Here is a 12,472-nt window from a genome sequence, read left to right on the forward strand (position 1 = left end):
ATTTAGGGCCGGGGATGGGAAGATGGCTAGATTAGTAGTCTCTCCTACTGTCTTAACGTGTGTGTGTGTGTGTTTCTGTCAAGGAGGATAATTTTGTCTAATAGAAGGATACTCTTTTGTTTAGTCTGGGCTCCTTTCTCCTTTACTATGACATTTAGTGTCACCATACTGAACAGGTCTTTCATTGCCTTTCCCCTCACTCCCCACTTAGTTCATAAGGAACAAATAAATAAAAATTAATAAAAGCCACCTTCATCCCAGTACAGTGAAGCTGCCTTAGGAGAAAGCACACTAAAACAAGACCTCATGGGGCAGAGATTGAAGCCTTGCTGCAGGATGAGAGTGACTTGTGAACAATCAGTGGTGGTCTTGACTATGCTGGTTTTGTTAGAGTTCTGTTTCCACTCCTAGTAATCTACAAAGGATTAACACACAAGTCCTTGATGTTTTGGAAGTTTGCCCCTACTTGGATGTGAGGTCTCTTCAAGCTTTTGTTCTATATAATTGTATAATAAGATATCCATGTCTGCTGTGATATTATTTAAATACTTTGGTGACCAAAATAGCTAATTCCTGAATCCATGCACTTAATCATTGCTTGAATGTTGGACTTCACAAATTCTAGAGGCCTATCAGAGATCTACTAAGTCAAAATCTCTGATTTGGAAGCTTAGGAATCATGGGTGGGGAGCATGCCAGCATGGGACTAAAGAATATCAAACTCTGCTGGCTTGGGGAAAAAGTATGCATGTGTGTTTGACTCAGCTGAGGTCAAGGCTGAAAGATCATGTTAATCATGGACAGGACATGCTCAAAGCATGAATGAGAAGAGGAAGAGATGAGTAAATTTTTGAGGTAGGAAATATAGGTGAAATTAAGAAGAAGAAGAAAAAAAAAACCATTTGGTCTCAAAGGAAGGGAGACAGAGCATGAATTATCAGCACCCCAGCCATGCCGAGTCCTTCACAGTTGCTGGCATTCTGGGTCATGTTATCTCCCATGTGAATGTCTGCATATGCTCTTCCAGTAGCTCAGATGTCCTTTGCCATCCTGCCTGCCCAACTCCTTGGGGCAGGGCATTATACTTCAATCTTCAGCATCACCCTTGTCTTATTTTAGAAGTTCCCTTATCCCCTTAGGCTGAGGGAGGAGCTCCTCTTCTCTGATCCGTGCCTGTTCAGTATGTTTGTTTTTTAATTTCAGCAAATGCTCAAATGATGGCTGGTACCATACTGTGTGCCCTGAAAGCACTAAGAGATTTCTGTTCCTTAATTTGGATAGTTGGGTATTATTAATAGAAACTTGGGGAAAAAATCTTAAAATCAGCCCATTGATGTCATTAAACCATGATGCTATTTGGGTACAAGCTGAGCCCCTTCTGGAGCCACAGTGGCTGGGACTCCACCAAAGGCTTTCCTTCCTGGAGACAGGCTCCTCCACTATGAGATGAAAGGAAGAAAATATTGTGAAAACATAGGCTAAAGGTGCTATAAATTAGGTCTCATGTTGGCCAACCTACAGTTAATTGTTCTCAAGACTTAGGGCAGAGACACCCCTCCTTTGACTATCCCAGTGGAATCTTAAGAGCTGGATGTTTAGCAAAACACCAACTCCTTCACCACGTCCAAGTGATGCCCTGGCTGGTGGGTAGCACACCAGGAACCTGGAGATTTATTAAGTGGGGTTGCCATTTTGCCTCCTGGGGCTGATTCTTGGTCTCATTACCTTGGATTTAAAAAAACAAAACAACCAAATGTCTTCTTCCATTGTTAAGGTTAATTGGGTGAAAGAACTGCCAGTCAGTTAAATTTTAGAGTTGGATCAACACTACCTAAGTCTGTTTTATCTCATTTAAACCTTATGTGGGTAAAGTACTAGAATTAGTTCCTTTTTATAGATGAGGAAACTGAGGTCCATGGAAACTGGTAATTTACCAAAAGTACAGCCAGAAAATGGTGCAACCATGATTAGAACCCATGGCAGTCTCTCTCCAGACTCACCATGTTAGATTGCCTGGCTGCCTCGTATGATCAGAGACAAGATAAGCTCCCCTCGGGCACCATCCAGGCCAGGGCATCTGCCCGGTGCTCAGTAATGTGTTGGAAGGGGATGAGAGGAAACTGTGTGTGTGTGTGTGTGTCTCTCTCTCTCTCCTTCCTGCCCCAGCAGTGGAGATGGGAGAGTGAGAAGCTTCCTAATCAAGGAGAAGTAACTCAAAAGAATGCATGAGCCTTTTGTGCCACTCCCTCAACTTCCCTTTCCCTCATTCTACCAGCCCAGCCATGCATTGTCACTGTGGATTCCATAAGAAGCAAAGAGGACATCAGAATTTTACCTTTGTATTATTTTAGGTTCCATTCATGCTAACCAATCTGTGATGCTTGGTCACATCTGTTTTCCAAGGGTGTAAATAAAACTGGACTTGCCTCTGTGTTCTCCCAAGCTCAGTACTAGTCCCAGCCTGATGTCTAGTTTTTAGCATAGGGCATAAAAACCTTGTTTTGGAGTCATTCAAGTCCTAGCTACCCGCTTACTAGTTCTGAGTTGTTGGTTAAGTAATTTAAGCTCTCGGAGCCTCAGTTTATATATCTGTTAAGTGGGTGCAATAATGCCTACTTGATAGGGTTGTTTGGAGGATTAGGAGCGATTATGGGAAGTGCCAAGCCCATCACACACTCCCGTTAAGTATTGCTGTATTTCTCAGCCATCCTGTCACCAGGCACCAGCCCTTCCCTCACTTTCCCTTTCTTTGCCAAACCCTGTGCCAAAGTCCCAGTACCTGCCCTCCCAATTTGTGACTGGCAACCTCTTTACAGGAATTCTGACACCTCCCTGTTCATGACTGGCTCCCGTCTTTGTTATCTTAGCTATTGTCTCAAAGTCTCCTGAGCCCTACAACCGTACTTGAAGAGGCTCCCTAATGCAGAAGACAGAGCTCTAGAGAAGAGAGTCACATCCCAGCTCTTTAAGCGTTCACCAGCCAAGTGACCTCGGGTGACTCCCCTAACAGCGACCAACATAGGACAGTTTGCTAGGGCAGTTGCTTGTACCCCGACTGCTTGCCACACCTTGAAGCTGTGAGGCAGATAATTGTTCCTACTTTACAGCTGAGGAAATGCAGACAAACTGAACTTTTATAACTCCCTTACTTTGCTAATTGAGTAGCAAATGTTGAATTCAAACTCGCATGGCTCTTGCTCCAAATTCCAGGTAACCTTCTCTGTATGGAGTGGAGTTAATAAGATTCCTATTTTATGGGTTGTCATGAGAATGATGAGATAGTATATGGCAGGGCTGTGCAACTTCAGAAGGATGGCCAGAAGTAAGGAGTATTGCTATTGCTGCTGATACACTATTAATATAAGCCCTGAGCCAGGAAGAGGTCAGGATTAGCATGAAGTGGAGAGAAGTGTTTAAGCAGAGAAGAAAGTTGGAGGGAAGAATGAGTTAGTCATGCAATGGAATGGTGAATTGATGAAAAAGGGTGTCAGAGAACAGTTAACCACAGAGCTCCCTGATTTCAAAGGTCTGGCCTGTTGGGTTGTGACATTACATAGATGTGTTCTGACCCATCTCAAAAATTGGACATCACTGAATTTAATTAAGATCAATTAGACATTCCTCCTATTGTTCAAACACAATACCTTATTTGTTTGAAAAGAGGGAAGTTCTATATGCCTGAAAGCTTCCTGCTTCATCTACTGCTTTTCCTCATGAGGGATGAAAATGCCATTTGAAATAATAAAAAATAAATAATTGGCCTGCAGGCTGGACTACGTTTCTGTATGTGTTTTCTCAAAATGTTATTCGACTCCAAAAAGGGGTCTGATATCTCTGTGATATTATTTCTTCCAAATGTCCCTTGCAGTCCAACCTAAACCTTAGCTGTGGCTTCAGCCTGAGATAGAAAAGAAATCCCCACTAGTAGCCACCTGATGCGTAAAACTGTCCACTTTCATTTCTTCTTTCCAATACGAAACTGACAGAAGCAGGCAAATGGCTTGGGAGGTTGGGCTGGGTATTCAGAAACCTCTTTGGTGGAAACAGGCATAGTTGAAAAAAAAGAACTGAGGTGGTTAAAGAAGAGAAGAAAAAAAATCACAAACACACAGAACAATAAATATGTTTGGAAGTCAGGTTGTTTTTGAGGCTTTGTCTGAGACCTCAACTAAATCTACCAAGTCTTAAAGCATGTATGTGACTTACTCTGTGGACCACACGCTGTTGATGTTGCACAGGGTTTAAGACCTAGAAAAGATCCCAACAGGGGCTGTGGGTTGTTTCCCAAAAAGTATTTTTGGTTGTTGTTTTTCCCTGATTGTTGACATGGTAGTGTTCAAGATTCCTGAGCTCTGAAATCCTGGTTGTACTTTTTAACCATATTTCTGGTAGTTTTATGTAGGACCTTAATGGTAAGCAGAAGATACCTAGACATTAGTCTTTTGCTAGTGTAAAATGTGTAACTGGTACATGATAAGCAGTTGGCTAATGATAGTTGTTTTTGTTGTTGTTTAAGAAACCATAGAGAGTATCTCATCCATCTTTCTCTTTCTGTAGGTGAAATGTGTAGGCTCAGAGAGGTGAAGTGACTTGCCCACAATCACGCTGTTCATTCAAGACAAAGTCGTTACTAGAACCCGAAGTCATAGCTAGTACTCTTGTACAATCTCAGAGTTAAAACAGACTGCTTGAGGCCACTTTGGCTGGGAAAAGATCTGCCTACCTCTTTGCTGGCCTGTTGGATGAGTCCCAGTACTTGGAACTGTTTGAAAACTACATGAGCCTTCAAAGAGGAGGAAGCGGAGACCCAGAATTGCTCACCTGGATGTCTGTCTCAGATTCTGTTCCTGAGTTCTTACACACATCCTCTCAGCTCAGCGCCCCTCTCCCTCCTCCTGCCCCCTAAGAACTTGCCTCATAACTTTTTTTCTCGAAAAGAAGATAAATCTTTTACTTTTATGTAGTCATTCTTAAAACTAGAGAGAGAGAGAGAGAGAGAGAGAGAGAGAGAGTGTGTGTGTGTGTGTGTAATTGGCGATTATTAAGGAAAGAAAAGCAAGCCATGGAGAGCTATAGGGCCCCAGAAAATGTTTTGTGTGTGGCAGTTTCTATGCCACACAGCGTGGAAGGCAATTATCTTTGGAGGGGATTCCACAGTCCTGTGCAGGCTTCCCTGGTGTAAGATTTATTGTCGGCTGGATTGGGTGTTCTTTATAAGAGCATTTACTCGGCATCTAAAGCGCTGTCAAGAGTGCTACTTCCTGAATGCTTTTGAGGTTGCAACTGCTAAGCTTCATTTTCCCGTCTTGGAGATATATTTTTGAAATGGTATGCAGGGATTTGTACAGGCCTCGTGCTTCCCATTGACACTGACAGGAGTTGCCCTGTTAAACCCCAGCATGCTGCTGTGGAAATTTACCCCCTAATGCCCAGAGCCCTCCTTCAGCTGGGAGTCTGGCCCGCACGTGCTGGAGCGTTCTCCTAGCAGGGAGAAGGCCTGGGAGCGCATCCCGTTGTTTTGTGTAAGTCATGCCAGCTAATCAGTCTCAAAGTTAACTGTTTTCTTACTTAAACAAAGGATGAGCAAGAGCTCTTCCTTTGCCTCTTTTTTTTTTTCCTCCTCCCTTTTTTATGGATCTTATGAATGCTAGAGGAAAACTTGAACTGCGAGTCAGCTAAATATACTGTATCATGAAACCTCAGGGACCACTGAAATGGGAACAGTGGCCCATTATTGCTAAGAAGGTGTTTTACTGAAAATGCGCCGACATGCTCTCCCCGGAGAGTGAGCAAAAGAAGGCAAGATGCCCGACAGTAATACAGGTTGTTCTCTTAGGCGAGCTAAAATATAGAGTTTGGCACTCTGGTGCTGTGAGTGAGCAGGCAATAGAATAGACGGATGTGCGTTTTTACATTAAAAGTACCATATTTCACTAGGGCCACCCCTCCCCCCCTCGTTTTGTTTAAATGTCTTAATTTATATGTTCCAGTTAATAGTTCATTACATGTCCGCTCTCTGTCCGGCTTTTAAAAGTTGTCTTCTGAATAAGTGGAGGTAGTCAGAATTTCCTAGTCCTGGCAGGCTTACCAGCAGAGGGCAGGCGTAAAGAAGGTTTTGACACGAGGGTGTGTCAACCTAGGGTCAGAGGAGGGTGGCGTGCATGGGAGGAAGATTGGTGAGCATTGTTCAGAGGGCAAGGTGGAACACGCTCCCTTCGCCTCTCTGCAGGCCTGCTGCACACCACAGGGCTCTGGAAAAGCTGACTATACTAACTAAAGGTGGTCAGTTGCCTTTGTCTGATATTCAGTGATTTCTACATAATTAAATGCCAAAAAAAAATTAAAATGTAATTTCTTTCCCCAAGAGCCATCTTTTCTTTCCCCTTCGGTGCCCCAATTCTGGTTATGCTCAGAATCGAGGGTTTTCCTGTGACTGTGTCACAAATGCTGTCACTCTGAGGAAGGGAAATAGCGAATCACGTTTGAGGGTGGTGGTAGTGATTTTTTTCCCCCGATATCTGAAGGATAAAGCTCTACGGGACATGCTCTCCTGCCCCCAAACATGTACCTTTTCAAGAACTTTGCACACTTCAGTGTAATCTGTTCTAACCTCGTGGCAGAAGCAGTCCACTAAGAAATTTCACATTATGTTAAAACAAGGGATTATAGTTCTATCATAAATGAGAGTGATTTATTATTGTCAATTAGATGCCGAGTGAGGAAAGGATGTTGCCACTTTTCCTTTTCCATGTATGATTTTGTTTACCTGTGATGTTTTGTGAACGTCTTTACATTTAGAGTGAGGGATTTTCTTTTTCTTTTATCTTCTTTTTTGTTGTGTCTTCTATAGTTCATGTATGCATCATACTCAGAAGTCACCTAAATGTTGTCATTCACACTGTGCATGTATAAATTAGCCAGAAACACTGGCATTATAAAATGTTGCATTAAGTGAAGATACAAATGGCAATTTGGAGGACGTCATAAAGAGGAATTTAAACTCCTGTGGAACAGGGAGTACTCGCAGTCTTTTCCCTTGGCCAAACTAGCAGGCACAGAAGAAAAACAACATAATTAGCTTCATTGTCAACATAGACACAACAGTGACATAAACAATATTGATATGGAGCTAACTGCTTTAGCTCCCTGTAGATGGATGATGTATTAATTTATAGTTTTTAGTAAAAGCACTGTTTAAATCAAGATGGAACAGTGGTTCCTTGGAGACAGATGCCTAATCTCAGGAATGGGGCATTGCTGTTGCAATTTAGTAACTCTGACGGGCTACCCCGTTGGCGGTCTTTGGAGAAATACTGAAAGCATCCCTCCTTCTGGAGAGACCAGCTTCCCCGGGCAGGCTATCGAGCACAAAGCTGGGGTTAGAGGCCTACATTTTGTATTCTTGTTGCTTCAGCTTTTTCTCTCTAGCAATAGAATCAGTTGGTTGAATGTCTTTATCATTTCAGAATATGTCCTGGATGGTCCACTAAATTAATTGGGAAAGGGAAGGGAAATAAGTGTTGTTTGTAATTGAATTAAGGTTTTGGCCTCTCATCAGGCAGTTGAATCTTCAACCCATCCTCAGGTCCTTCCTCGTGCTACTTCCAAGCAGCTCCTGGCAAAGCAGGCCCTCAGTTGGAGCTGAGGACCATGTGGGCCAGGACCATTGCTGTCTCTGCTTCACTGGGCCATTCATCAGTGTGTGGGAATAATGTCCTGACGAGATGCTCCTCCGGTTTAATACATCTTATCTCCGCTCTCAGCTCTGAATGGGCAGTGAGACCTTTCACTTTCTTCTGTATTCAAGGCTAAGGCTCAGCAGAACCAAATATAATACATGATTTTAGTCCCAGGTGTGTTATTTGGTGGTTAGAGTTTGGTGTGGGATCATAGTAATCTGTTCTTAAATGCACAGCCAGCTGCACAATGGACTCATTTAGCAACTGACAGGTTTCTTAATATGTGGTGTTTGAACAAGAGCTGTATCTGTTGTGGGTGTTAGGATGTGGGCATCAAAAATATTTTTAAGTATGGTATTTGGCATTTCCTTCACTCTTCCTTAAACATTAGCCTTCTCTTCCCCCCCCCCCCATATTCATTTTATATTATCATGACCTCTTTTTTTCTATAACTATACATATCTACTTACACCTGTGAGCCTGTGGTGCTGGGTGTGTTTGATTCTTCGGAGAAAAAAAATCACTTTACCTTTCCAAATCTCAGTTTCCTCCTCTGTAAAATGGGGATTGAAATTTTTGTTCAAGTTACAACAACTACGTGAGACTCTCTTGCTGAGTAGCCCATTCTAAATCCCCCACAACCCTAATTCTTCTTCTTCTTTTTTTTTTTTTTTGGCCTTCCTAACCCAGCATTTCCAAAATGACCTGGCACTCATGTTAATGAATAAATGGCTTTAACTAAGTCTTCTCTGACTGTAGCTTTTACATGTCCTCCATCCATGTAATGTTCCAGTTCTTACTGAATCCCAAGCACATGGCAAGTACACACAGGACCACATGAGGGGATCATGAGTGTTCAGAATTAACCAAAATGCCCTGGACCTATGCAGTTTACCCAGGTTTATCACTGATGGTACATTTCCTTGCCTAGAAGTAGTCTCTGAGTCACCATGTCATCTGTCTGTTTGGAGAGAGGGCAGGATGGGCTCCAGGTGGCTTCTGAGTGAGTGTGCTAAGCCATTTCCCTCTCCCTGTTGTCACCTCCCCCTTATCCAAACCATCAGTCTTTAAACACCACCTCCCCAAGGGGCCTTCCCAGACCTCTCCTGTTCCTAGTGATCTCCTCCTCCTCTGCGGTCCCATGGTGCTTACAGCCACCACCGTGCAATTTAGTACTTGAGTAACCACTGCATTGCATCAGTCTCTAATTATTTTGTGTAAGGCTTGTCTCTGCAGCTGGGTCATAAGCATCTGTAATGTTTTTTGTTTGTTTGTTTATTGTTTGTTTTGATGCTCCTGGAGACTATTAGCTGATAAACACTGATCTGCAAAGGAGTGAGCCCAACTTGTAAAAGCATGCATGAATTTTATGGATGCCTCATGAGAAACTTAGCTTTAAAAAAAAAACAAATTGTTTATTCAAAGTAAACCCAATTTTGTTCACAAACATCAAATCTCAAATTAATTTTAAAAGTTTGAAAAAAATCACTTGTGTATTTTTGAAGTGACCATTTCCACTTTCTCCCTGTGCATCGGTTGGAGGGAACTTCCTTTATTTTTATTTCCTGCCCTTGGGGCACTGCCAGCCCCTCCGGAAGGAGTGTCTTGTCTCTTTAAGAGTCAGAACTCTACTGATTCACGGGACCTTCTGGCACATTTAAGGCCCTTCTGCCCCCCACCCCCAAAAAGAACGCCCTTGGTTCTTTATTGAATATTCATGAGAGGGTGGGGTCACATTTTGTGACCTGAAAAAATCCCATTAATAAATTTGTTATCTGACACAAAAACACTTTGGGGTGGAGAGCGATCCGCGCTGCACCCATTTAACATCTGATCATAGGTTGGTGGTCAATTGACGTTGTTGTCTCTTTTATAGCCAGACTAATGAAGGAATTGTCTGCTCCTGCTGACTTTGTTGAAATTCAGGCATTTGCTTGACTGGAAATATTATCAATATGCTTTCTGGTTTGTAGTAGCCTGCATTTAATACTGCCCAAATCAAAAACTACTTTCAAGTAAAACTCTTGGAATTACTGGATTAGGCTTTGTTGCCTTTTTTCTTTCTTTTTTTCCCAATTGAGGGAAAATAGGTAATCATTGATAACACTACTCCTTGTCCTCAAATATTTTGAGAAAAAGAATAAAAATCTTAGAGGTTTTTTTTTTTAGTACAGGCCAGGAAGTTTTTCTCTAAGTTTGAAGATGGTAAATAGGTGATTTCTGGAGCTGCCGAAATTGACTAGATGAACCTGGCACTGAGATCGTGGCAGTTGAGCCAACAAAGTTTAACGTATTAGTGACTTTTTCTTTTCTTTTTTTTTTCAACACTGTACTCAGCATTGAAGAGCAGTGACAATTCCTAAAAGAGCAGGTCATCTTAAAATGCTTCTTGAGAATAGCTTTTGTTGTTGTTGCTGTTGTTGTATAAATAAGAAAGGAATTTAAAGAATGGTTTCTTAGCAAACGTGTGGCAGATGCTTTCTTCAGCAGCTGTCGTTCTAGAGGGGAAGTAGCTTGGTTCAGCGAGGAGGCACGTTTGGTGGTTATTTATTTCAACCCCATGTCGGGTGAGTTTTCCTCTGCGCGCACAAACACACTTTGGCGAGCCCGACCGTGGAAAAGAAAGGGGTGTGGGGAGGCTGAGGCTCGGGGACCCATGGACGTGAAGCGAAAGTTCTCCTCCAAAGGCCGTTTTCGAGGAAAGCGCTCCTCCGCGCTGCCTTGGAGCCCCGCATCCCCTTCCGATTCCAAACAGTTGCCCGGAGCGGTGGGGTTTGCGCCGCGAGCGCCGGTCCCCCCCCTCCGCCCCGCGGGTTTCTCCGAAAGGTTCGGACAACTCTTTGTCAGTTTCCAAGATGAAACCAACACCCGAGGCCGCCCCGAGCCCCGAACCCGCAGCCCGGGCCGGAGGCAGGGGATGCGCGCGGTGCCCGGCTGCCCAGACTCCAGGCGGAGGCGGGGCAGAGGGTTAACAGCGATTAAGTGGAGTTGCTCTCGAGACAAAAGCAGGGTTGCGGCAGAGCGTGATTCCACCTGCCGCGCGGAGGGGGCCGGGGCACGCGGGCGCGGGGAGCGGGCCGCGGAGCCCATTGTGTGGGGCGCGGCGCGGCGCGGGGTGTTTAGAGGCGGGTTGTGATTGGTGGAGCAGGGCGGGGCGGGTGGGCGCGGCGCGGCGCGGCTTGTCAGCCCGCGAGCCGGAGCGCCCTGCGCGCGTGCAGTCCGCCTGCACGCCGAGGCCGCCGCACCCTCCCCGGCCCGCGCGGGCGCCCCGGCCGGCTCCGCGCGCCTGGCGGCTACATGGAGAGTGTCAGGTTGGTCCTTCCGATTGCTCTTTGCCGGTTCGCTCTCCCTCCCGGGCTCGGCGGGGCCGGCTTCCTGGGGCCTCGCCGGGGAAGGCAGGAGCGCCCGAGGGTTCTGAAGTTGAGTCCTGGAAAAATAATACTAATGATCGCTGTTTACCAACTTGGGTAGGAGTTGCGCTTTGGAAGTGGAGGCGGGGAGGGAGTGGAGGGGTGAGAAGAAGGAGCGACAGGCCTGTGGGTCCTGGAGAGAGATCGCCCCCCCTTGCTCTCTCGCTCTCTCTCTCTTTTTTAAATGTTCATGGGTGGGGTGTAGTTGAGAGTTGGAGGAAGTCCTGCTTGTGTGTTTCTCTCTCTCTCTCTCTTTCTCTCTCTCTCTCTCTCTCATCTTTTCGTTTGCGATTCATGTTCTGCTGGTCTGGCCTTCACGCAGCCACTTTGGTAAAGCCCTCGCCATCCCTCCGTTCGGGGGACGTATCTGGGGTGTGATTTATGTCACTTTCAGAGCGTGTGAAATATACAAGGAGCCTTCAATCTCAGTGTAACCAGTGTAGATGTTTCTTTACTTCTGATAGTTTGTTTCTATATCTGTCTGGGCTATTTTCAGCTTAGCTGTTCAAATTCAAGGAGTTCACACACAGTAAAGGGGGAGGGGAGGAATAAAGCCCCACACCGAAGCTGGCAGGCAGGCGGGCGAATGGAACACTCTGGCAGGTTGGGGATTCTAAGCCTCTAGTTGCATTACTTGGCTGGTTAATTAAGTAGTGAGCGGGGTTTGGGTTTGGACGTGCAGCCGACTGAGGAATTGCCACGGGGTACTCCCGTCTGAACCGGCTCCGAATGTAGCTAACTCAACTGTCAGAACTGCATGAAAGACGGTCAGTGGAAACGGGACTTTTTTCCCCCCTCCCCTGGTGTCATGATGGGAAGGAGAGGACCTTAGGAAGTGGGTGGTAAAGTTTTAGAGCAAAGTACATATAGACTCTTCCTCTTTGGTATTAACTCCTTCAAGGCCTGGCAGTTATAGCTAAAATGTCTAATAATTTTTGTCCAAACAAACCAAATGTTCTAATCAAGCCAGTTTTAAAATGCAAATCACCTAATTTCCATAGATTCCAACATTCTAAAAGTGACACATTTGGGGGAAAAATTAAGCCTGATAACAGGAAATGTGAATCATACTATCAATGACTAATCTGCTTAAGAAAAAAATAAGTTACATTTATTTTATCATTAGGAAGTCAGCGTTAAGCCAATTTTTTTTAAGTTTAAAGCAAGTGACATTTTCATTTTAGAAGTGGCCCTGTTTTGCTTTTTTTGTTTGTTTGTTTGTAATAGATTTTCCAAGAGGAATGTATGTGTATGTGCAGTCAAAGGTGGTTTATATGGTAAAGTACTCAAGCTAGCATGTCAGTGCCAAATACCTGGAACACGATCACATTAAGATTCTAGTTTAGGTTTTGATGTGTTGCTGTTATTGTTGTTTAAAAGAAT

The 12,472-nt window shown here is 44.4% G+C and overlaps 1 protein-coding gene across 6 annotated transcripts in view; it reads left to right on the forward strand.

Annotated features, from left to right (window-relative positions):
- LOC123623006 (forkhead box protein P1) overlaps positions 1-12,472 on the forward strand; it is a 163,273-nt gene that overhangs the window by 47,649 nt on the left and 103,152 nt on the right. The window contains exon 1 of one of the 6 annotated variants that reach the window (XM_045529633.1): positions 10,138-10,246. The exons of 3 other annotated variants lie outside the window; for them this stretch is intronic. The gene's annotated coding sequence lies outside the window, so the exon portion shown is untranslated. Of the gene's footprint in view, positions 1-10,137; positions 10,247-10,845; positions 10,991-12,472 lie in introns of those variants that run through there. 2 more of the 6 variants (XM_045529632.1, XM_045529634.1) reach the window with 2 other exon arrangements.

This window comes from Lemur catta, chromosome 18, assembly GCF_020740605.2.
Source record: "Lemur catta isolate mLemCat1 chromosome 18, mLemCat1.pri, whole genome shotgun sequence".
Lineage (NCBI taxonomy): Eukaryota > Metazoa > Chordata > Mammalia > Primates > Lemuridae > Lemur > Lemur catta.